Source organism: Pteropus medius, unplaced genomic scaffold (assembly GCF_902729225.1).
Source record: "Pteropus medius unplaced genomic scaffold, Ma_sr-lr_union100, whole genome shotgun sequence".
Lineage (NCBI taxonomy): Eukaryota > Metazoa > Chordata > Mammalia > Chiroptera > Pteropodidae > Pteropus > Pteropus medius.
Window position 1 is genome coordinate 22299500 of NW_024342467.1, and position 27663 is coordinate 22327162.

Below are 27663 nucleotides of genomic sequence, written 5' to 3' on the forward strand. Positions count from 1 at the left end.
GATTCTTTTGTTCAGTGAAGGACAGATCTCGGGATATCTTTAAATAACTAATTCTGTTAGTTAACTTGCAAAATTATGCTATTTATGCACATTAGTTATACACAGACATCAAATGAAACATCAAGTGAACAAACTGATATTCATTAGAATTGTAAACAATACTTGCTAATCAAGAAAAAGAAATTTATTACACAAATCCAGGCTGTGCTGAAAAGCTGTTGAAACATTTAAAGACTTCATCATTGTCCCCCTCATCAACTGAACACCTACTAAGCTTAATGTCTGCTGCTTGCATATACATATGCCTCTGCTTGCATGCATTCCTGCCTCCCCTGCCTCCATCTACTCTCCATTTTTCTCTGTGCTCATGGACGCATCATATTCTTCGATGGGGTATAACGTCTCTGCTTTTGTTCGGGTTTAGCCAACAGCAGACCAATGAAAAGCAATGAGAAGCCATCAGAACACGAGGCTCCCTTTCTGCTGGGCTGAAGCCATCAGAGAACGAGGCTCCCTTTCTGCTGGGCTCCAGCCTCACAGTACCCCGAATCCCCCGAATGCCACATCTCTTGACAGCAGTTCTCACCTGCAGCTGCAACCTCAGCCGAGGCTCTTTCAGGTAGGTGAGCCTTCTCCATCCCTGACCTTCAGACTGAGGAGTGGGTAATAGCTCCCTGCTATTGCCAGCCCCAGGGTGCTTCGCCAGCCTTTTTGTGCCCCCTGATCCCCACTCATATCTTAACGGTCCCCTTGTTAAACCCTCCACAGTGAACATCGGCTGAGTGCTCCATTTATTTCTTCACGGGGGTCCTGACCCATATGTACAAATGCAAAGAATCTATTAAGGACTCTGTAACACATAAAAATAAATTAGAAATGGATTCGCTCTCGAACAGTTTACAACCTGGTATAGGAGATAACTGTGATTCATCTGATATCGCTGGTTAAGCTCTGCTTAGATAAAATTGAGAAGGTGGTAGTATTGTCACACTAATATGGGGGGGGAACGTAGAAAATCCCATGGGATAACTCGTTATTTATATACTGGCTTGAAATAATTTAAATGTACATGTAATAGAATAAAATTACATTTAGAAACATTTTAATAAGACTTTAAAATGTCTTACTATAATTTGTATATATGCAATATGATATTCGAAAGGGCAATTAAAGGTATGCACCCTTGCCTCAAATGATTATTTCCTATACATACTTGTTCTATGAAAAACTTCTTGTTTATTTTCTATATAATATCGTCCTTTAAAAAAACTTCTGCATACCAGCCCATATGCTAAAACTATCTAACAATGTTTATTTAATTCAAAGATCCATTTGATAAACTGGAAAAAAAAACAGCACTTTTATATTTATAGTTAGCCCTAGTGGTATATCAGATGAATTAACAAGTGTATAACACACATTTAATTGAACACTTACTCCAAAAAATTTAATTGACATTTATACTTTGTCAATATGTGAACAACCGATGAGCTAATACAAAAAGGAGATAACTCTTATCCTTAAAATGTATAATGGCAAATCTATGCATGAAAATTAATGATAGTTAATTACAAAGTAAGACCATTTTCTCTATAGGTATTTATTTTTAGATAACTAGTAAAGCTAATCTAGAATCATTTAGCCTAATTAGAAATTAGACAAATATTCCCACATGCATATGTTCATGCTTGCTTACAGCTTCCTGCCTTTCTTTTATTATATTAGATTTGTCATCCACACTGCATTTCAAATCAAATTTTACATGACTTCGATAGATAGATATATTATGGAATTAACAAATATTGACGTACTATTGCTCGAAGTCTTCTTTTAAGAACTGCCTTGGAGGGGAAAACTAATTTTTTAGGTAAGAGCTACTGAGTATAAGTTGGACTATATCTAGACTGGCAAACAAAAGGTGCTTAAGCATTTGCAGAAGTAACTGTAAAAAACAATGAGTACATTATCAAATTGTCTGAGTACAGATGTAAGATTTAAAAATTCGCTTCTGTCCCAATGGCCTGGTTATCAAAAGGGTACAAACATAAATACGTCCTACTTAAAATAAAGGCTGGGTCAATAAATCTCAGCTTCGTAATGTGCACTCAAAACCTCAAGTGATACGTCAGCAGCGCAGACAGACAGCGAAGCACTTAGCGTGACGGCTGTCCGCTGTCAAACGGGGCAAGAACACATTAAATAAGCTTATCAATCTCAGATACAAAAGGATTACCATTTCGAACGTATGCACGATCGCTTATGCAAAACAGACCCAATAGCTTCCCCAAGAATTTTCTTACTATTTGGGGATTTATTTTTCCCTTGGACTTTTGAATCTGATGAACAGAGAGAAGAGGAAGAAAATATGTCGATAATTTATTTCTGTTTATTTGGCTAGAACAGCAGATCATGAAACACTTACTGAACATAATTAGTTTCTCTGCACTGTGATTCCGAATCTCTCTGGACGCAGGGCCGGCTGACCAGATGGTCCACCTGACCACGATGGCTTTGAAATGGAGGCTCGAGTTCAGGTCCACGGGACCACAGAGGCAGATTGCAAGTGGAGGTGATCAAATCAGCTCGGAGGGCCTGGGGCTGGCAAGTTCTGCTGTGCTCTCCCGCCAAAGCCCCAACCAAATGCAGCCTCCTCGCGCCCCCAGCTCTGTCTGAGTATGCGGCTGCCTCTTGTGCCTTTAACCTTGGGTGGGGAACGGGCCGATTTCAAGAGGCTGGAGGCACAAAAGAGGCAATGAAGAAGGGAAGAGAAATCAGTCTCCAAAATACCCATAAGCTGTTATTTCAAGAAAACGGTACATGGGCATTTGCAGAAAAAATAGGCCATTCCTCTACACTACCCTGATACAAAGGTGTTTTCTTAGAGACCTTCCTGTGCTCTTAATTAATGAGACTGGTTGGTTACCAATCTGCCTTATGACTAAGTCTGACAGAGCTTAATGGAAGAGAAGCTTAATTGCAGAAAAGCAATGGAAGAAATTCATTACAGAAGTCTTGAAACCTGAAAATTATGGGCAAAGCAGGCTACCCAAATGGAAATTGAGCAATTTAAGATGCCTTAATTAGATTTAAAACCAGGGCTTAGAAAAAAACCGAATTAGCTCTATCGAATCAGATTAAAAAAAAAAAATCTAAGATAAAATGCATGGTTATTATTGGATTACTCAAGATAGTCTATATAGCATCGTGCTGGTGATTCTAAAAGTCAGCCTTCTGAGGGGCAAGTACAACAAGAAGACAGAGAAGATGGTGAGTACGAACCTTAAATAGTATCACATTTATTCCTAACCCTACAGGAAAGGTTTTAAGAAGATGTTTTAATAACCACCCCCTGGCAAAATATTTTAGAGATCATCCAAAACAAATCAGCAAAGAAAAGCTTAGTTTTGTCTTTGTTGGAGGAAAAGAAAAAGAAGAAGAAACAAACTCAAATTGCCAATTTATTATTCATTGGAGACCTTGAAATTTACACAAAACTGCTGTGATTCAAACGTGGTAACAGCACAGGTGTGGAGGGAGCAGGCAGTCAACAGAATATGACATTTACTAGGTAAGTATGGGGCATTCGGGTTAAAAATAAAGGGAAAGTAGAAAGAGAAAAAAGCATCTACAGTAACTATCATCCTAAAGCCTGTCACTCATTCATATTTATTGGGCAAATAAGTCTCAGGCACCATGACGAGAATGTATCTTAGAACAAAATATACATAATGGAAAATAAAGGCTGGTAAGCAGGCTAGACCTCAAACAACAGTAGCAGCAAAACACAGATTAGTGCGAATTACACATCGAAATAAGCACCGTCGAATGTACGAAGCCACCTGTGTGAGTTGATACTAGGGAAATGTGATTTGGATAAGGACCCTGCTGAAGAAGAAAGGTGAGAACTGAAGGTGGAGGAAAGAACAGATGACCAGGGCCAGGGGAAGACCGTCCCAGATGGAGGAGGCCCTGAGCATCTCGGCCGGAGAGGTGACCCTGAGGTGGGGGGCATGGGGGGAGGGGAGGAGAGACGAGCCTGGAGAAGAAGGGCGGGGCTACGGGCCAATAAAAAATTGTGGATTTCGTATCAAGATTATGACCTGAGTGAAGCATGGAGCCTTTGCATGGGTTTAAGCAGAAGAGTGCCATGATCAGATTTGCATTTTTAAAAGGCTGCTGTCGTGACTGAGCCAGCGCAGTTGCAAAGAGGTCTCTGATTCCCAGAGCACAATGGTGAGTGGATTCATTTAATATTCATTCGAGAAACATTTTTCAACATCTATTATTTGCCAGGGCCACGGAAGAGGAGAGAAATGTAGAGATTAATAAGGCTTAGATTTTGCTTTCCAGAAATATGACAAATTATTAAATGAATATGAGATATTAGAGGCAAATGTGTATTTAGAGGTAAGTACAAAATGCTAAGGAAGATGAAGGGAAAACTTCACAAAGGTGATGAACATTGAACTTGGACTTGTAAGGTGATTGAAAAAAAAGGGAGTGGCGGGGAAGGTAGTCCGGGCAGTAGCAACTGCGACATGATGGAGGCATCAGAGAGCAGAGGATGGACAAAAGAAGTTCAGTGATGCAGGCCCTGGAGAAGCGTGTGGGAAGAGGAAGTTGGGAAAGGTAACCTCATGACAAACGGATGGGTATATAAGCTAAGAAATTTGGTCTACGAGGCAACTATCGGATACATTCGAGCCCAGTGAGGCACTGTATTTTAGAAAGATAATTCTAGACCCATGTGGCAGGCTGACTAGGAGAGGAAGGCACTAGTGGCGGAGAGGAGAGTTAATTTTTGCAATGGTCCAGAGGAGAGATGCTTTTATGGATGGCTTTTTATGTGCCCCCACCCCCACCCCCCACCAAATTCACATGTTGAAGTCTAATCCCCAGTGTAATGATATTAGAGAGTCAGGCCTTTGGGAGGTGATTAGGTCATGAGGATGGGGCCCCAATGAATGGCATCAGTGCCCTTATAAGCAGATGTCAGAGAGCTAAGTAGTTCCCTCCTCTCTGTGAGGACACGACAAGAAGTGAGTGATCTGCACCCCAGAGGGTCTGCTCCAGACCTTAACCATACTGGCAGCCTTAGTTTTAGATTTCTGGCCCCTAGACTGTGAGAAATAAATTTCTGTTATTTATAGGTCGCCCAGTCCGTGTCATTTTGTTAGCTTAGCCTGAGCTAAGTTAGTAAAAGCATGACCTAAAGGAGAGTATGAACATGGCAGGATCGGACAAAATGCTCTCCCAACACCTTCACGTTTCCTTGTAATAAGGCAGTGAATGAGTCTTGCTCCAGAATGAATGACCAGGGCCAAAAGCTGAGGTTAAGGAGATGCTAAGTTCTCGTGGGCATATCAACCCTACAGCAAAGAAGAGACCAACACTCAAGGAAAAAACTGAAGTGCATGACTAACAGGTTGGGATGGGGAAATCCTAGACGCACATTACTAAGTGAATGAAGTTCCATCTGGAGAGGTTGCACACTATGTAATTCCAACTATGTGACATGCTGGAGAAGGCAAAACTATGGAGATGGTAAAAAGATGAGATTGCCAGGGGTCAGGAGGGATGAATGGGAAGAACACAGAAGATGTTTGGAGCAGTGAAGACTTTATGCAGAATACTCTATGATACCACGATGGAGGATACATTTTATTATACATTCGTTAAAACCTAAAGAAGGTACACCACCAAGAGTGAACTCTAATGCAAACTATGAACTTTGGGTGACAGCGATGTGTCAGTGTGGGCTCATCAATTGTAACAAATGTACCGTTGTGTTTCAGGATGTCGATTTTGAGGGAGGTTTGCCGTGTGGGAACAGAGAGTATCTGAGCACTATGTATTTTCTCCTCAATTTTGTTTTAAATCTAAAACTTCTCTGAAGTATACAAAATATTAATTAAGAAATTGAGTGATTTTATCTATCTGGCCTCATAATAAAGAAGGACTTGCGAGACATCAAAGAATTCAGAAAGGTAAAATAATCAAGAGATTTTACCATACTAAAACAAAAAAGTTTATGTGTAATGAAATTAAAACACAAACTATGATACAGGAAAAATACTTGCCCCAAATATAACTCATGAGATATTACTGTTCTTATTATCTAAATCAATATGAAAAGATTCAAATTAAGAAATGAACTAAGTTCATGAATAAAAAAAAAACCACAGGTGGAACACAAATCACTAATGAGCACAGGAGATGATGTTCTACTATACTAGTAATCAAAACAAAATGCAAATTATCACGCTATTTACCACTTATCAAATTAATAAAAAATAAAATCAGTGAGACAACTCGGAGCTAATAATGCACAAGCGAGATGGTCATTCTCATACAGTGCCACTGAGGTTACGGAGCAATAAATATTTTCTGGAAAGCAACTGGACAACAGAAGCACATGTAGGAAGAGGCTTAAAAATGGTCCTATTTTTAACCCATTAATCTACCTCTCAAAGTCTGTTCCAAGGCAGTTATCCAAGAAAGAGAGAAAAGATTCATTTATAAAGATGATTATAGAATTATTTATAAACGTTACAAAATACAACCTGAGAGTCCAAACTTAGATTATGCTACATAGGTAGGAAATAATGCAGTATTTTTAATTCATATTTTAGTTGTCTTAGAAAATGTTCATAATGTAATATGAAGAAAAGTTTCCATTTTGGAGAAAAATTCAACATATACACATAAATGTGTATATAGAAAATAATATAAGGGTATTTAAAGATGATGTAATTATCTACCTAGAAGTTCAAAGAGAATCACTGGGAAAAACTACTAGCACCAGATAGTATAACCAGGAAAAAAATTCAGAAAAAAATACATTTATACCAGCTATGACAAATTAGAAAATATAATAAAAATAAAACATAAAATTAATGCTCAAAAGTGAGAAATATAAATCAAAAGACTGACAGATTTTCATCCTCTGACAAAAGGGATGACGAATAAAATTAAAATAAAAGATAAACGAAAAGTGAAAAACATATTTGCGAATTCAGAAAACACTTATCCATAAACTACACAGCAAGCCGAAACATCACTAAGGAAACGGGAACAGCCTCCATGAGAAAAAACAAAATAATATGAAAAACAATTCGCTAAAGAAAAAAATGAAGATGATCAATAAGCATGTGAAAAGATGTCCATCTTCACAAAAAATCAAACAGAAACTAGGAAAAAATAATTTTTTTCTTTTGCCTATTAGATTGGCAGTAATTAGGACATTGATTATGTCTAGAGTATGAGATTAAGCTTTTCTTATGATTTCTTGGTAGAGTATAAATGTGTATATATTTTATAGAGGAAAATTAGTAACATTTGTCAATAGACAATAAAATTTAAAGCACATATATTCAACAATCTTGAGATTTCAATTCTATAACTTATTTTAAGAATATAATTGGGCATGTACACATAGATTTATGTAGATCAATGATCTTTAGACCAAAGTTCAAGACAGTAAAATATATATATATATACACACATATATATGTGCGTACGTGTGTGTGTGTGTGTGTGTGTGTATGTCTATAATTCAATACCACTAGTAAGTCACTTCAGATTTATTAAGTCTAATACAGAAGTGGCACCATTCAAGCAGGTGCAGGATACAAAGAGGAATAAATGCCCCCATGAGGAAATTGACCAATAAAAGAGAGGTCAGCCGATGAGTCACTCCCGCTTCCCTGTCCTGAGAGGAGGTTTATGTCACCTCTCAGAATACGGTTCTGTAAGACTGAGCAATCAGTTGTGCTGGATCCTGAGCAGAGGTCAGCTCAGTGAACCATCCTCATTTTGGCTCCCATGCTATCTTGTCTCACGCACCTTTCCCTCTCACTTATCCTCCGTGATTACACTACCCTATAAAGTTATGGGGTTCATTACAGGAGAGGATCCTCCCGAACTAGGCAACTCTGACCTTACACAAGGCTGCTAGTGATGCACCGATCCTCCCTGCAGAAGAGAGAGAGGCCTCACCTTTGTTCTGGAATGTAAACGATCTGGGCAGGGGGAGAAGGGCAGGTCTTTACATTTACTACCCTGGACTGTCCCCAGTGAGGGCAACATCTCGAAGCTTTACTATCCTGGAATGTCTCCTTACAAAACCATTCTCAAATTGGCAGTTATCGCCTTGTTCAGAGGATCTGGACCATGAAGAACTATGAAATATTCATGGAGAATCATCTCCCAACGGAAACCCAGGCCACGTGGAGAGCCCAAGTGGAGATATTCCAACAGACAGGCCCGGCCAAGAGCCGGTATTAATTGCCAGATACGCGAGTGAACAGGCTTTCACATGACTCCAGCCCCCAGACTTTGAGCCATCCCAGATGACCCCAAGTAGAGCAGGATGGGCTGTCCCCGGTGAGCCCTGCCCAAGACCAAAGATGCTGCCGCTGTCCTAAGTCACTGCATCATTTTAAGGTGGTTTGTTAGGCAGCAACAGACCACTGAAATGACATGGGGAACTGTCCTTGACAAACTACACTATTACAAGCAGTTGCAGAACGAAACGTGTAACTTAGGTTCATTGAAAGATAAGTATCTGAGTACACGCAGACAGATAGGCGTAGAGACAGGAAGAAGACAGACAGAAATATATACAAACACACACAAATATGATGATACAGCCAAATGGTTCATTCTGGTGGGACTTGACACTTCTACTTTACACATAACTGTATTAATGGATGTTTTTCAAAAATAAAGGCATTTATTACTTTTATCAGAAAAAATAATTTTGGCTTTTATAAAATACCGTGTATACACCTTAATCTCTGGATTATGTGCTCATGAGTTTTTAAGTCTTCCTTATATTTTCTTTTCCCCTAAGTTTCCATCAACGGCAGGCGATGAGCCCATTCACGATGACATAAGGTAATTAGGGCAGCAGTGGGAATGCTTTCACACAGCAAGAGCTGGTTTCTTTTAAAGTAGAAATGTCGACCATTTTTCTACAGCCTTGGTGACCGTGTGACACCGCAGGGCCTTGAGAGGACTTTTAAAGAAAAAAGTGCTCCCCGTACACATGGAGACAGATAGTGCCTGTCCTATTATCATTTTGAAATTTGATCTCGACCATCGTGTTCCTACTTTCTCTTGGGAAGCACCTGTTGAAAATAGATTTAAGAAAATTCTAAAAATATATCATTTGAAATTCACAATTTCAAATCAAGATAAGGTGGTAGACATATAACAATTTTAGGTACCATTTTCCATGAAATAAAAATTTGGTTAAAGAGAATTTCAAAGCGAAATAGTCAATAACGACTATTTAGGAAGGTTAACTGGCAAACCTGTAGTGCACTGGACTATGTACTTTAACAGGAAATAGCCAAAGAAACTAGAGCTTCTGCATAGTAAACAAGAACCACAAAAGTCCATGGAATGTAATATATGTTGTAAATGCTGTTCTCACATTAGGCAGAGTTGTTTTCTTGTTTAAAAATGTGGACTCAGTATTTACTAAGAATATTAAATCAAAATGGAAACAAAAGAGCATATTTCTTCTAGTCATCGATAAAAACTCCAAAATATTGAAACTAATTCCTGTTACTCAGGTAGGTACATAACCATTTTAAATAGATGCATTCTAATACTGTATGAGTGAGTAATACTACTATAAATTTAGAAAGAAATAATACTAAGTACTTTTCCACTTGACACATTTATATTTTCCCTTTTAAAAAATAATAATTGTAATGTATCAGTGGGAAACATAAAGGAGAAATTCAATATTAAGTATTAAACCTACTATGCTTTACTAACCCCCTCTGGAGTGAATCGAGTGGAACAGTAACAGTGAACACACACTTAGTGCTTCTGGAAAACTCACCAGAGAGAGCTATGTCGTTTTTTATTATTAATATAAAATACTAGTCTTTAAAAGTGCTCTACATCGAGGTCCATTCTGTCAAAATAACATAAACGTGTTTTTTGCTTCTCCATCTCAATCATATTGTCATTTGAAACATATGCTTAAAATGTTACTGAACAGAATGCCATTTACCAGAATCCCATGACAAAGTCAACCTAGCCAAATGAAATAACAATGGAAGATTAATTGATATATGCACATGCTAACGTTCCAAGCTTAACATCACTTTTAAAAACGTCTAACTCACACAGACTCTGAAGACAAATACTTAAACGTCGGTTAAAAGTTTTATCAAGTGAACGGACCTCAGACGGCCTGTATACACCTGGAATAAAGCGGTTTGCCTGAGTCTCTACTAATTGCCTGCTGACTCCTGTCTGTCCTCGGCAAACTGTAGTGCTCTGGGGGTCTGTGGCTGTCCACGTACAGCTTTGAGCTCCCGGCGCTTCCACTATGCCTGCTGTATAGCAGATGTGAAACACATATTTGCTCTTGAATAAAGAGAAAAAAGTGAGGCTTCTAGGGTTGTGTTTTTTTCCTAAAGAATGTATGTATCATATTCCCAAACTCACGTTAACAAGGAGTCCTCTGAAGGGACAGTTATCCACGTTTTTCAAGGCCAGTTCCATCGCAATTTAAGAAAACACACCAAGATGAGAACAGTCAAAAAAATTTAGTCAGTTAAAGAATACACACTAATAATAATAATAATAACAACAACGACAATAATAATAATAGGCAAAATATACCAGTGTGGCAGATAATCAAGGTCCATCATAATTTAGAAAGAAATTTTATCTTAAATGATGACTAAAGTTTCTGCCCAAAAAGAAATAGCTTGTAATAGGAAAAAAAAAAAAAACAATTCATGAGTAACTGAAGTTACATAACCCAAAGTCAGTTACAGTAGACATTTCTGTCTTTGAAAATCTAAAATGGCGGGTAACCAAATGCGTGTGGGGTGAAGGAGCAGCGTCTCGCAGGGTCATGAGCTCCATCCTGGAGCCTGGGTATTTTGGCTCCCCCTCTACCATTGCCAATTTGGCCCAGAGACAGCTCACTTCTCGGGGCTTCGTTTCACAAAGTGCAATGTGCAGGATGAACTAGACAACCTTCCCAATTCTGCACTGATTCTGATTCTATGCTAAGAACTCTCCTGAGCAGAGGCAGACTCTGCAAAAGAAGGGGGGTGATTCTTCATGACCTTGAAGAGAACATTTAGGACCTCTTGTTCCCTTAGCCATCTTTCAATTTATTCAACTCGAATATTTCTATTTTCCCAGTTCGAATTTGTTCCTCCTCTTTCTTTCAAAATTCTGTCAAAACTCATCTTCTCCGAGATTCCTTGCCAAACATCTCACCTTCGTTTGATCACTATAATCAGTCCCACAATAGTTCAGTTAGATATGCCATTCCTTACAGTTAAAATTAGACATGCGCTTGTCAATCTAGATCTTAACTTATATATGGGCAACGCTCTGGGTAATCTCTTTACAAATTTTATTTGATATCGGAGCATTAACTGATCAATCAACTCAGTGCTGATGAAATAAGGAAATAGATCCGACGATGGAAAACAGTTATACTTCTAGTTTTCAAACTATGTGGTCTTGATTTGCTTTTTCCATAGACCTCTCATAAGGTTCAAGCTGTTTATCCTCTACAGCAACCATTCCTCTGAACTAATGTACTTTCTTCCAAAACTACCGAATTTACAGAACTTTTGGTTAAAAAAACAAACAAACCAGTAAACACAACTTTTCAGTAAAAGAACTATACTCGTCATCAAGTCTGTTGAACTGAGATTAAGGTACTTTATCTTTTTAAGGCAAGGGGTCCTTTTTGTGTCATACTTTTTAAAAAAAGTCCTCGGCTAAAAAGCATGTATAGATTTTGAAAGGTTGTAAGTACACTTGGTTAAGGGCAGAGTGATGCTTTTGCCGAGATGGGTAGAAAAATGATGTTGATTTCTATATGGGAAACCAATCACCTAGAACATGCCACTTAGAAATTAAGGCAAGACAAAGGCAGCCATCCATAAGCCTGGTGACGGATAGTGAAAGTGGCATTACTTTATCTGATACAAATTCATGAAAAGAGAAAATCAGGCTATTTTCCTATAAAAGATCAAAAATTATATAAGTGTCTTGAGCAGCTGGCAAGACCTGACATGTCATATCAATCTTCCACTTAAGAGAAATTGATTTGGAAAAGAGAGAATGTCCGTTTTATCTTTCTGGTACAAAAAACAATAGTTGTGTTTAATGAACATTTATATCAAGATATTCTTTGGAATGTTACCAGTTAACCAGAGGAGGCTGAGACCAGGGACCTCTAATTAATAAGAAATAAAAACTCAGCATTTCAGGCCCCTTAAATGCGGGTGACATGGCTTGATGCTCATTAAACAGGAATGGTCTTAAGAGACAGGAGTTTCTGAGATCCACCAGCTGTTCGGAAAAATGACTCATCATTAACTTTGATGGAACGAAAGCTCCTGCCTCTAACAGACATTCCCTGACATTCATCTGATCGATATTAAATAGTACCATACGATAGGTCACATGTTCAGTTGTCTGGGGAACATTTAGTGGCTCACCCACCTCGGCAGACGTCCCTGGAGACCCACACAGGTCAGCATTCAGGCTTTCTGGGTAGCTATCGTGTGATACGGCTAATGCTTTCTCCAAAGATTTCCAAACAGAAATTGTCTCTGCCTTGTTCTAATTTGACATTTGAATTCGTCAGTGGCCCACGGGCTAGACCAAACTCAAAACCGTTTTTTGAGGAAAATCTGGACTTGACCAAAAGAAGCCTACAGGCGACTGGCCTTTTGTCTAGCCCAGGGCACTGCTATGGCTCTATAATTTTCATAATAGAATGAAAGTCCAACTCTCTGTGTGATCCCTTGTAGGTCTGTCCCAAATCAGCACTATGGAAAACCTGCCATCCAGACTGCCTTCAGATTGGATAACACTGGCCTATTTATTAAATTCCTACAAAAAATTGACAAACACAAAAGAAATTTGAAAAATAGAGCCCAAGAGAGTAGTTCTCAAATGCTAGGCTAGTTGTATTAGCATCATATCAAGGATCTGTTAAAAAAAGTTAGATCTGAATCTCATCTCAAACTGACTAAATGAGACATTCCAGGAATACAGCCCAGGAATCTGTATTTTTAAAAAAGGACTTTATTTGATTCTTATGAACACTCAAATTGAAAACCCCCAGTGTAAGGGAATCAGAATCCAGTCAGTCCTGAGTACTTAGGGCTCTTCTCTTTTTGGATTTGCATTATAACTCTTCAGAGATTAAGAACAACTTCACCACATGAAATATTGACTTGAGTTAAAAATGTTTCAATGTTAAAACATCATAGTTTATTTTGATTGTTATAACAAACATCTATGTAATTTCTGCTTCTGCTTTGCCATAAAAATATTAAGAAGGACACAGTACATTACTCAGTGTTAATTCTCTTTCTTAGAAATGGTGTGAATTCATTTTCTTGTTATAAAAACTATGTTATTGATAATAGCTCCCTTTTCTTCTGGGCTGCTAGGAAGCTCAGAAACAAACTGATGTCTAACTACAGTAATCACATTAAATCTCACAGTGAACGTATGTGTTTTCTCCCTTCTCTTTGATCTCTTTTCCCTTTCAATGACATTTATATTAATATTTTTTTTGTTAAGTTAAAAAATGCTCTCAAAGTTCTCTTGGGATGAGTCAGGGTGTGAAAAAAAATCTCAAATAAAAATTACACTGTTTTTAAAATTCGTATCCTCTTTGATTTAGAATACTCATTGGAATCCATTTGGGGATGGAGTTGTCCTGTTTTTCTCCGTACACTTACCCGGATGGAAATGTAATGCGTCTAGTTTAGTCATAAGGCATCCTCTGAGAATTTTAGAGAGATGATCGCTGTTTCTAAACTAAAATTTGCGAAACATTCTAAAAGAAATAAAATTCCTGGAAGTAGCAAAGATGGAGAGAATTAAAACTAACCATTAACCGGTTTGAAACCTATGGCCCACAAGCAATCCAAGCGCACGACTCAGAATTTGGCACTGTGTATTAAAAACATCTGTAATCGACGGGATTGGCTGGGGTAGACCTGCTGGAGGCTGGCACAGTTTGAAAGAACTTTCGAATCACGTCTTTCTGCTTTCTGATCAAATCTCTCTGAGATCGTTAGATCAACCATTTTGGGATACATCTGGCCCACAACAGACAATAGTTGATATTCTGTCTTTACGGTTTCTTTTCCCTTTCACTGCAAATGACTAGTTGATTAGCTCCTGTGATTTATGTGTAAAAGGTGAATTTAGAATTCTATAGGCTGAAATGACATTTTCATGATAAAACTGAGTGCTCATTAAAATTCCGAGGATTTCAAAGTCTCTTTAAAGTCTTTTGACTAAGAGGACTGGATTGCTAGAGAATTTAGAGCTTTCCAAACTAATTTTTTAGTCTTTTTGGCAGCCTGATACTTTGCCACACAGAAAAACCTAAGTGTAAAAAATATTAGAAATTCAAAGAAAGTTCTTAGAAAATATTTCAGGGCAAAATATGACATTAAAATGTTTAGTCCACATACTGATTTTTGCCAATAAATATTTGATACCAATGAGTGGTACAGGCAGGACCAAGCACCCACATGCAAAAAGCTGGATCCTGACATTCTACTTCTTACAAAAGTTAACTAAAAATGAATCATAGACCTAAATGTAAAGCATGAAACTGGAAAACTCCTAGAGTATAACAAAAGGAAATATCTACACGGCCGCTGGTACAGCAAAGGCTTTTAAATATAACACTAAAGCCATAATCCATAAAATAAATAATTGATATGCTGAATTTCGTTAAAATTCAAACTCATGCTCTGTTAAAGAAACTGTCAAGAGAATAAGAAGACAAACCACAAATTTTTTGCCAATGGGTCCAAAATGGTTGCAGCCACTTTGGAAGAAGTTTGGCTGTTTCTTATAAAACTAAACATGCTCTTACCATACAATTCAACAATCACACAACGTGATATCCACTCAAATGAGTTAAAACTGTGTCCCACACAAAGGCCTGCCCATAGATGTTTATAGCAGTTTTATTCGTAATTGCCAAAACTCAGAAAAAAATAAAAAGGCCTTCACTTAGTGAATGGATAAATAAACCGCAGGACACCTAGACAAAGGAATGTTATTCAGTTCTAAAAAGAAATGAGCTATGAAACCATGAAAAGACACGGAAGAACTTTAATGTGTAATACTAAGCAGAAAAAGCCAATCTTAAAAGGCTCCGTAGTATAGGATTTCAACTACACGACATTCTGGAAAAGGCAAAACTACCGAGATAGTAAAAGAATCTGTAGTTGTCAGGGGTTAGGGGAGTGAGAGACGAATAGGTGAGCACAAAAGGTTTTTAGGATAGTGAAGCTATTCTGCGGGATACGACCACGGTGAACACATATAGCTATGTATCTGTCGAAACCCACAGAATGCACGTACAACACCAAGAGCGAACCCCAGTGTAAACTACGGACTTCGGGCGAACTTGCTCAGTGCAAGGTCATCAACAGTAACAAATGTAGCACTCCAGAGTGGGATGTCAGTAGTGGGAGAGGCTGTGTGGCTACGTGGGGGCAGGGGCCATATAGGACATTTCTGTGCCTTCTGCTCAATTTTGCTGTAAGCCTAAAACCGCTCTGAAAAGTAAAGTCTATTTAAAAATGTCTTTTAGGAGTAAATGTCATGCAAATAAAATCTTAAAGACTTTCTCTTTTGTCAGTGGTATAGGTTTGCAGTTCTAAGCTTAGAAGAAGCAAAGTATCCAAGTTATTAGAGAGCATCTTTCATAATCATATTTAGATAGCATCTTGAATTATAAATTTATTACTGCATCTTATCTACTGTGGACCTAAATGGCTGTTATATTTTTAGCCTAAAATATTAATGTTAGGAATTCATGAACTAATCCGCAACATGCATCGTCGTTTATTTTTGCTGTTGTTATAATCGACACTTAGTCTATTCTGACCTGATTAAGTAGAGATCAGCATCAATGTTTAGGACAGTTAGAACAAACAAACCAACTGCTGGGAAGCGCTATGATCCGTTTTGTAGAACAGGCAAAGTAAACAAACTGGATTGGGACAAAAAGGAAAATAATAAAAGAGGATTGAACCACCTGACTTATAAACGACGCATTTTCCACTTTCCCTCATATTTCTAAAATATTCCAGCCATTTGCATATGCTGTGACTAGTGTAATAAGTTGACAGTAAATAGTATCTCCTACAGAGTATCCCTGGATTCCCTACATTTAGTTAAAAAGCAGTGCCAAGTTGAGGATAATATTTTTTATGTCCAACTTAATGTTGACAGACACGCTCATAGAACTGAAAAATATACTTCTTGGAAACCAAAGAAAAAAATGTCTTATTCCCTGAAAGCATGTCTTCACTACTGCACAGTTAGGATAATGAAGGCATTATCGGAAGGTTGGCTTTGAGATTATGTAACTGGATGAGTGCGAGTATCATTTTCTATACAAGTGGAGAAATATAATTTACCCTTTCATCTTGGGTGCTATAATTGTACTGACAGTTCGCTCATGTAGAGATTAGACGTGTAACAGCTGCCTTTACATCTGTCATCAAAAGTTCCAAAATTAGAGTGGGCTGTCCTCAAACCCACTCTGCAAGGGGACTCGCCTGCTTCGTTTGCATTTCTCAAAGCCACTCTGGAGAAAAAGAAAACCTAAGAAAACTAAAACAGAGGTTCAACAAATTTCCTTGTTTGTGAAAAAAAGAAATCAGAGCGGTGCTTTCCTTTGGAAAGCTTAAATAGTCACACTCGCACGGACTTCGTCAAATAATATAAAGGGATAAAAGTGTGTGATGGATCTGAGCAGCTGTGCAAAACTGCAGATATACATATTTTCTGATTACAATAAGTTTATACTCGATTTGAAGGGTTTTTTTGGTTTGTTTTTTGTTTTGGTTTGTTTTATTTTGTTTTGTTTTCTATCTTGAAGACAAGAGGAAAAAGAATACCTAACATTAGATGCTGTCTTAGGTTTTGCCATTGATGAATTTATTGTGGGTGGAAACAGGATCTACCATAAGAGAAGACAAATGAGCTAAAATCATTTTGGCTAAAATCATTTAGTTTCCATCAAAAAGAAGAAGTCGAATATACCTCTACTAGTAAAAACTCTTTGGTGGTTTTCATTAAAGTAAAATATTATTATTTTTTAATTGGCAAGGCTTTATATACCAAGACTTTGGCAAAATTTTGAAGAGGTAGGTTTCTCGCTCTAATTATTCAGAGCCTGAGTTTGATAATCTGAAAATTCAAAAGTCCCCAAAAGCCTGTGAATTAAACTTGGGCCAGAAAAAAAAAATTCAGAAATATACATTTTTTTATTTCTCAACTAATTCTAAAGAGGATGACCAATTGTAAGTGTATTTCTAATTTTAAACAATTAACGTAATGACCAGAGTGAAGTAATATAATGTGAAATATGAGGATTTATTGTAATATCCAAATGCCTGTAGCAGATTCAGAGGACAAGGAAAACAAAGTAATTAATTCAAATTGACATTATTATACTACGAAAATGATAAGTTATGTCCACATGGCCAGCATAATTTATTTCTAAAATATTTATCAGATAAAACATATGTTAATGTGATAAATATGTACATGAACTTATATTTTAGAAACGATTCCTTTCTCCAGTGTATCATGTGTCTTCTTAAACAAAATGCATGAGAATGTGTAAACAACGCATTACACACCCATACATTGACATGTGTGGGGTTCTATGCACCCACGCTTCCCAGGACGTAACAAAAACTTCTCTAGAAAAGTAGACTTTCAAAATGAAATCATAGAAAAAGAAAAACTATACACTGGATTCTCAAAATAACTAAACCTTATTCACTGTTCCAATGTCTATCAAGACCTGTTTTCTGAACACATTAATTTATTTCAGATAAACAGTCTCTTTTTAAGCAAAGAGCAACAATTCCATTTTATAAATGCACTAATAATGCGAAATACGGCAAATATCTACTTGCTGTCATAAGAAATGTGACATATTCTTCCTAAATTGACTAATGTCATAGTCTGTTCCACATCATTGCTCTTTCGCATTAAGCGAGAAGTATGCTTGAAAGTAAGACAACATTCGGGCTGGAAAACAGAGAGAGAACAGAAAGGAAAAAATGTGATTTGATCTCAGCCTTTGAAACTCTAAAGAGAAGACGGCCCTTGTGCCTCCCTGGAAAAGGACAGCAAAAACTTGTTTACCACTCACTTCGGTTTTGTCCATTCTTGTTGTGTATCTATGTCATTGTCCCTGTCTTCCCATTAGAATGGAAGTTCCTTCAGGGCTGGAACACTCAACACATATGTGTTGACCCAACACTATCCAAGAGAATATGACTCTTGACCTTCGAGTTTATAGGTTCAAATTATTCTGACAACTTAGGTGCCAGAAAAAAAAAAAAATCCCCGCTATACATTGCATAGAAATTGCAATAATGTTCACTTAGATTGACAATTTTCTGGAATACATATTTCTGTGAAAAAAAAGTTATTTATCTGTGGTGTATTTGCTGTATCTAATCCTCTTTTACCTGTAAACAATGATTTTTAAAATTAAAATATGATTACCTTCCCTCCAGAGATTTGTTCATTTCCTTCTTTTGTAAGTGAGTTCTCTTGGCATGATGTGGGTTTAATTTCACAGCATTTATCATGGTCATCATTTATGTTTACCTGCGTGGTGATTTATGAATGTCTCATGCCCTTTGTTGGCTGTAAACCCTATGAAGGCAGATGCCACTTCCGTGTTGTCCACCTCCCAGCTTAGCAATCGATTGATTGATATACATATAAAATTTCATTAAAATTTCCCCCAAACAAGCCCAGGCCAAAATCACTTCTATGAATCAGGCCTTTCATATTCCATACAAAACCTCTCAAAATAATATACATTCCGAATTTAACAGAGTACGTAACACACACGGAAACGTAGGTTCCAGAAACTATGTGTGCATATGCAACCCCCTCGAAAGGCAAGTGATGATTTAGAGAAGTCAATCTGTATTTAATTAGAAAAAGACATGAAAAGACATGCCAATATAACCTGCATCCTCTTTTGTGATAGGTACTGAATGGCTAGGTTGAATGGCTTGGCCAAAATGCCTCAGAGCCAGTATCCTGAAGGCAAAATGGAAATGTGGGGGATGGATTACAGTCCAGCTGGGTGGAGTCATAGGTGGTTAAACTCTGATACCCAAAGAGCATTTATTGAGGAATGGATCGATATCAGCTATGACATGGCTCGTTCTTCGCCGGTCTTTCATCATAAAGCCTTGGAAGCTTTATGATGATTCAATTTAAAATAGCACTAGTGGGTACGGACTAGCAGCTTGAGAGACACAGGCTTTGGAGCCCAAAACGCCTGAGTCTGAATCCCATCTCCTCAAATTAATAAGAGCATCCCTGAGCAAACGATCTCACCTTTGGAGTTCCGTTTTCTCACAGATAAAACAGAAATAATAACAAGTACCTTGTGGACAGAAGTTATAACATGTTTGAGTTCCTAGTACTGTGCAGTGTATGTATATAATAAGCACTCAGTAAATTATTGTTATTCTTATGACAACTCAAAATATTAGAGGCTTTCTTAGATGTGAAATAGGAACAGGTAAACTTCCGGTATAGTGCATAGCCCCTAGTGTACTATGTGGCTTTTGCTGAGTTGTGCTGAACTAAAAATTGTTAGGAGAAAATTAATTAGTCATAGGTCTCTTGCGTCACTGTGCATCTTGAGAGCAGAGGCAAAAACTGTCTTTGGTCCAGACTACCTTTCAAGGATGTTTGCATAGTAAATAGCTTTGAAAAGGATGAAGATAACATCTCCCTCTCTAGCAAAGTAGCCTTAGAAGACAAAGGTATCTCTTTCAGAAGCCTTGGGCTGGCATACTTATCACTTCTTATAAAAGAGTCAGCTTCCCCAAGCTCCAGGTTCCTCCCCTGTTACACGATACACTGTGCGTGCAGTTGTCACCTGGCACGCTTCACATCACTCCGTGGAAACCAAGGCGGAGGGAACCAGCACGACTTCTGATACTCTAGCTACGGATGTTGCTGTGAATAAGGAGCTGTCTTTTGTCTCTGGGCCAGGAGTCTCAAATCCTCCGCCAGCATCCGTAATCCCATTGTAGGCTAACTTACTAGTAGGTGAAGTTTCAGACCCTTACAAGTAGGGGGAAGTTTCAGACCCTCCACGATTCTTCACAATAATGTCCAAATCACAAGGGCTTCTCACAACATATATTTACTCCTTATATTTTGCTTACTTTCCATGTCAGCCATGGGTCACTGTCAGATATGCTCCACAAATCTCCTTCCAAGTCTGAAAGACAGCCCCATCTGGGACACGTCTGTTTTCATGGCCCAGGACAAAGAGCAATGGAGAAGCCACGTGACGGCTTTTTAAATGTCTGTCTGGTCATGTCATACATCACTCTCATTATGCTCAAAGCCAATCACACCAACAAGCCTGATGTCGGTGGGGTAGGAGAGTACACGCTTCTTGTAGGAGGAGCTATTTTCATCCCACACAGAAAAAGACGGGATGCAGAACGCTCTTAGAGGCAGGTTACGATAATGGAGAATACACTGAAGTTCGGTAATGATCATTTTTTTAAACTTGACAATAGAAATGGACTCAATAAGATGGTATATAACTTGGAATAAGTGCACAGTTTGTATCGTGTTCAAATATGTGCGGGGACACACAAATATGAAAAACATTTTTAAGGATAAAAAGAAATAAAGTTTATTACTATCAAGAGACTAAATATACACCTAATGCAAAGTTCTGACCAAACCATCATTTAATAATCACAGCAAAGCTCCTAGAAGGACTCTTTAATAAGTGTGCTTGCATCTCTCACTTTCCCACTTTGAATTTTTCTGTTGCTTTTCTCAAAATCACCACCGAGAAATAGAGGGTACATGAGTGGATTATTTACAACTTTTACTCTGAATTGTTTTAGACATCATTCTCCTTTACATCGAACACTCTCATTGAATTCGTTACCTGTACATTACCACATATTAGACTCTAACGGCATAAAATAAGCATGATTTTCTTTGAAGCCAATGAACCAATTAAAAATGATCTACTCACTCGATATGCCTAAACTTCGAATCAGAAGCCATAATTGTGGAATTCTAAGAACTATGTCAATCAATTCATTCTACTAAGTCTTTCTACCCTTAAACTATTTTCTATTTAATAATCCCATGTGCCTTGATTCATGGACCACATCCATCCTTTTTAAAGTGGCTACATTCCATTCAAGGGATATTTTCTAAATTACCTCAATGTGTTTAAATATCTAAATATTTACTATCTAAATATATTTATCTATTATCATGCTACTTCTTATCTGGAATATTCAATTAATTTTTCTCATCCATATTTAACATAGGTGTTTTCACTTCAGTATTTGAATTTATACATGTTAAAATAAATTTTAGCTATTTCCCGCATTTCTTATATGAGACTTCAAGTATCGAGACATGCATAGGTCTGTGTGTGTGTGTGCGTGCACGTGCTTCGTCATTCATTGTTGGGTCTAATAAGTGTTAAATGCACGAGTAAAAACACAAATTCGGACAAACACTAAATCTTCACCATCCCCTGAAAGTAAAAATCAAGACTGAGACCTTTCTGAATTTTTCAAAAAGAACTGTAAATACCCTTCCTGTCCTTCAGCCTTTTCACACCTTGTCTCAACTCTGCAGTGTGATCCTTCATTTCATTCCTAACAACTACATTCAATCGGCATTTACTCTGAGTTCTATTTCTTAATTATAAACAACCGTTTGACGCTCTCGCCATGGCTGATGTGTTTTTACCTCACGAACGCTATTCTCCTGGACTTCCTGCTGGAAGAAACTTAGTAACAGATGGTGGAGCTTCTTGAGATCTAAAACACGACTTTGCATATCAATGCAAATCTGACAAGTGACTTAATCACAAAAGACACTCTTCTTCAAAAAATAATCAGTGAGGCAGCTCTGATGAACCCAAAGAAAGAAGTTGTCTTAGATACCAACGTTTCTGAATTTTTCTCTTTTCGTTAATTAAGCAGGTTAACAGTTAAGGCAGCTTTCCGTTTATAGCATTTAACCTCTGATTTCAGCTCCGTTTCTAATGAGAGAAATAAAAGTTAAGAATTTTGCCTTTAGTCCTCCAATTATTTGTTGTTAAGGGGTATTTGGGCATCAGTGCGCTTAAGTATAGATTAACAAGTCATGCAAAGATTTACTTCAAAAATCATCTAGGCATATCAAGCTGCTACAAGAATAAGGAGAGAAATGGCAAAAGTATCTGAGAAGAATTAAAGGATTCTTTCTAGCAAAGAGATTTCTATGGCCTTTGACTAATATTTTAATAATTGACATGTTTAAATTTTTTTTTTTTCTATAGCAAAACCTGATTGTAAACCCTTATCTATGAGCATCTACTACATTTGAGGTTTTGATTCAGATTCCAGCCTCTTTGCTGTTACTGTGCTTTAAGAAATTTCTCCCTGGAGTGAAAAGAAGGAAAACCTTATTTTCGGCAAGATGTCTCAGTGACAAAAAGGGACATGGAGATGAGCACAGAGTAAGGATCACATAACTATCTGGTAATTAATTATAGAGGTGGGAGCAAGGATTATAATACAAAGGTTGTGGTTTGAGAATATTCAGATTCTGGGGTACAGGCAGAGAGGAGGGAGACTGACTGAGCCGCACAGCGAAGAGCACGGAGTCTCCCGCTTGGCATACTCCAGGCACTGGGGGCCAGCAGGCCCCTCTCCGCCACCTGAGCTCTCCCATGGGGCATGCTTCTGTCCAGTACCCGACCCCCGAGGGTACACCAAGACCCATTCTCCCACTCTGAACCCCCCTATTCTATCCTCTTCTTCCTCGGTCTCAACCCCTTTCTGAAGTCACGATACACCAATCTTAATGATTACTCTGTGCGAGAAAAATAATAGGAAAGTTTCAATAGGATAATCCTTGAGGGGTACTTATATTTTACCAAGAGTTTCTCAGAGACTCAAAGCCTTAAATCTCAAGGAATGAATCCCAAATCTAGGGCATTCCGCATCCCTCCATCAGCTCTCGGGGGCTTCTGCGTTCCCTAAATCAAACCACAGACACACAGCCGCCGCTCCGCCTCCCGCCAGCCACGAACGTCCCTTAAAAGATGTTCGGAGACCCAGCAATGAACGAAAAGAACCTTGAGCTACAATCCCCAATGGCAAACACAATGAGAACTCTGTATGTACCAAAAAAACGTGTACTTCCACGCACATTACTGGTTAGAGAAAATTTTAATTAAATGAGACATTTTTACGCACATCCTCCTCAACCAGTAACCCATTCGAATGGTAACTGCTGATGACGGCGTGAGGATGTCGGCCTGCTCAGGATGCTGCAACACAATACCCCAGGCTGGTGGCCTCAATAACTGAAGCTGGGAGTGTGAGGTCGGGGGCCGGCACGGCAGGTCCTGGCGCCGTCCTCCTCCTGGCTGGTAGAGGCTGCTTTCTCTCTGTGTCCTCACCTGGCAGAGAGACTCTCCTGTCTCTACCTCCAGTGAGGGCGCCGGTGCACACATGAGGGCTCTGCTCCCACGACCGCATCTAAACCTAACTACCTACTAAAGGCCCCGGCTGCAGGCAGAACCACACGGGGGTCTAGGACTCTGCGTGGGAATCTGGGGGAGACGCAGTCCAGTCCACAGCAGTGAGGAAACACTGCTAAAACACTTCTACGAGAAGATGTCTGAGCAAAAAAAAAACAAACCAAAACAAACAAACAAACAAAAAAAACAATATATGTGTGTGTATGTGGGGAGAGGAAAGGTAAGAAAATAAGAACACGATTATTACCAAAAAAATCTTATCCTGTATTTCTATTTTAATGAGGTTTCTGTGGCTTTAACTACCCTCGAGTATCTTCCCTTTGCCCTCGTCTCTACGTGTCACTTTGGATCAAGCCGATATGATGGTTTTCCCTTGCATGCGAAGGGACCACCAGCCCAGGTTCCTCCAGGCCTCTGCTTGGAAGCTCTTGATTTCAGTAGGTGAGCCTCGAGCTCTTCTATTTCAAAGATAAGCCTGACTTCACTCAAGTGCCATGTTCGGAAGCCGGTTGTTTTCTGAAATGACCGAACTCGTTATCCTCACGCTGAGCTTTCTGATGCTGACGTCAGCGGCCCGTCACGTGCACCGCCCCGTCAGGGCTCTGTGTCCCCAGGAGCTCCCCGTGGGGTTTTAGGGCTCCAGATGAAAACAATCAACAGACAGGGCAGCAAAACAGAGCAATTAACCAAAGGCGGCCGACCTTGAAAAGGACACAAACTCAAACGGAAGTTTCTATCGGAAGTTCTTTTTATTTTGAATAGTAGGTTCTTGTGAGTTAAAAATAAAAAAAAGAAAAAAGTGCAATCAACTTTAAAATTCAGTGATAGAGACAAGCAGGAGGTATTGGATGAGCAAGACTAACTAAATCAAGCCGAGAAGAACACCTGGTGTGTATTATTTTGGCTAAGGATTTCTTTGTTTTCTGTATTCCCTCAGTCCATTTGTTTTGTTGAAACAAAGGAGGCATGAAATCTGGAGATTCGGTAATTATAGCAACAGCAGCTATGTTGAATCAAGACAACCCTCTGAGCTAGTTCAGCCATAAGAACCAAAGTCGATCACAGCAGTATAACAGTAGCCTGGGACCTTCTATAGTTATAACTTTTATATTCAAATGTGGGCCCAGGGGCTAGGGGATTGAAACCATAGGACGATCCCTGCATATTGTATTCCAAACTGCTCTAATCAAAGACATTCATTAAACCTTTGCGTGTCAGGCTTTGCGCTAGGCAAAGAGGACAGACACAAAGATTACTAAGACATTCTCTATCTTCAGAAAATCTCTAACAGTAGAATCTGTGAAGGGGCACAGGGCAGGTACTGCTGTTTACACGAGCGGTTAGACAGCCACTGTCTTTAAATGAATAATAGCAACGTGGAGAATGTCACACTAAGCACTGGATTTGGTGCTTTTTACATGTACGGTTTTCCTTGAATCAACTGGCCTATTTCCATTACTCTTTCTACAATCAAATCAATTTCCTGTTTTCGGAAAGAGCCAAGTTTTAATAGTTCCTGAACTGAATGCAAAGATTTTGTTCCTTCTGAAAAAGGAACAAAATTTCCAGAAAAAAAAAAACAAAAAGAGAAACAAGAGAGTGAGGGAGATTCCGATTATTTTGATATTCTCTTGGAAAAGGAAGCTCTAAGTTTCTCTAAGACAAGAATATCTCTCTCTAGGAAATATAATCACTTTGACCATTTTTATAATTTAAATAGTTTCTTCAGTTTTTACTTGCTCACATATGAACTGCTTAAGTAAATAAATAGTGGAATTTCTGTTCCCAGAGTTCGGGAAAATTATGTGGGTACAGTAATTGTCTGTGGGGCCATTAAAACTTCTAATAAGAGAAAACACATATTTCATTAACATACCCTCTCATTTCTCCCGTCTAATTTCCTAACTTAACGTCTGATTCTGTAAATGCAAATAACTTGTCAATTGCCCGACACTAATGAAAAACTTCAAAATGTCTGACCCTTAGAATGAGATGTGTCCAGATTTCTACTATAACTGCATGACAGTTAAAAAAACAAAACAAAAAGACAAAACAAAACTTCACACATTCACAGCATTACTGAACTGTTTAAATGCTATGTCAGAACACATAAAACTACGGGCTCCTGTGACCCAGCGTTTAGTTTAGCAAGGCCTGGCCTGACCTTGCATTAGGTGACACGGGTTTGACTAGGGGAATACTTGCTACAACTCAGCTTCCCCAAACCCATACAGGTCCCACTAAAGCAGGATCCCAAGGAGGAGGGGGAATCTCTCTATTTTTGACAAGCAGCCCCGGTGACTTTGATGTACATTAACTTGGAAAATCACCGCTATAATTTCGGTCATGGATGACGAGGATTCTGTTCAGAGAGCTTCAGACTGGGGTCGGGGAGCTTGGGCCTTACCCTTCCTTCTGCCTCCCAGGGAGAGTTTACTGACCCCGAGACTTCAGGTCGCCCTGTACTAAAGTGACTTTGACTTCTTAATGTCCCAGTGACACCCCGCTAGCACCAATGTAAGCCCTACTACTGGCTCCCTAGATACGAAGGTATTTTTTTTTTGGTGTCCCTAAAGACCCGACCACCCCATTTCTGCTCTGCCCCTCTTCTGGGTTTCAGCCAGCCTGGTCCGTGGACCTATTACAAAAGCCTTGTGCTCCTCCTAAAAGAAAGCCTTTTCTTGGCTCTGTTTCTCCTTGTCCTGTTCGCTTTGATTGAATCATCATCTTTTTCTTTTCTTTGAATAGCTTATTTTATTGTTAGTTTAGAGCATGAGTTTTTTTAAAGCAAAGACCTCTTCTGCTGAGCTTTATTATATTTTTCCCCATTCTTTTTTTCTATTTAAATTCTTTTCAGCTTTATTGGGGGGTATAACTGACAAATGAAATGGCAAGGTATTGAAAGTGTGTATTGTGATGACTTGATATACACGCACATTGCAAAAGCATTTCTCCTATCTGATTAATCAATGCCTCTGTCACCTCACGTATCACGCACGCGTCATTCAGCTACAGTCACCGTGCTATCCACTAGACCCTCAGCCCTCTTTCATCTTATGGCTTAAAGCCTGTATCCTTTTACCGACCTCTCCCTATTTCCCCCTCCCCCCAGCCCCTGGAAACCACTCTCTTATTCTCTGTTTGACGTTCTTTCTTTTCAGATTCCCCATGTAAGTGATACTGTGCAGCATGTGTCTTTCTCTATGCCCCTGACTCCACTTAGTCGAGCTCCTTGGAGCTCCATCCATGTTGACACGAATCGGAGGATTCCCTTCTTTCTCGCGGCTGAATAACATTCCACTGTGCATACAGACCGCATCGTCCTCGTCCCTCCCTTCATCGTCGGACACTTAAGTCGCTTCCGTAGCTTGACAACTGTGGACGGGGCCGCAGTGAACCGGGGCGTGCAGATCTCTCTGAGATGCTGCGTGCATTTTCTTCGGATAGGCCCCCGGATGTGGGATTGCGGGGTCGCCGCCACGCGCTTCGTAGGTGGGACGCACCTCACTCTCTAGTCTCCTCAGATGCTTCCTGGGAAGTGCTTCGCGCCACGAGAACCCTTCCAATTCCCACTGGCCATTCTCAGCAGACATTCATCTCTTTTTTGGAAAGGTATCCTTCTGGTCTATCCTTCCACCAACTTCTTATTTCTGAAGCAGGAGTTTCCTTAGAGCTCAGCTCATTCACAGAACAGAAATTCACTTAACCATTTAACAAAGATAGATCAAGTGCCTATTTTTATGGGCCAGACACTGTTGTAGAGCAGTGAACTCAATAGACAAGGTCTCCGATCTCATGAGGGCTAATTTCTATTGGAAGAGATAAACCAAAAAAAAAAAGTAAATAAAGAAATAATGTAAGATAAGATAGTGGTCGGAGTTCTTAAGAAAATCGCATAGTCAGGATGGTGACGGCAGTGGTATGTGTACGTGTTCCATTTTCACTTCGCTTCTCTGAAGTGAAGAAAATAAGCCAGTTACACAAAAACCTAAAGGAAGAGAATTCAAGGAAGAACTCAAGCCAGCTCGTGCAGAAGACCT

General features: G+C 38.9%; 1 protein-coding gene across 4 annotated transcripts in view; it reads right to left on the minus strand.

Annotated features, from left to right (window-relative positions):
* IMMP2L (inner mitochondrial membrane peptidase subunit 2) overlaps positions 1–27663 on the minus strand; it is a 694672-nt gene that overhangs the window by 125326 nt on the left and 541683 nt on the right. The window lies entirely within an intron of this gene.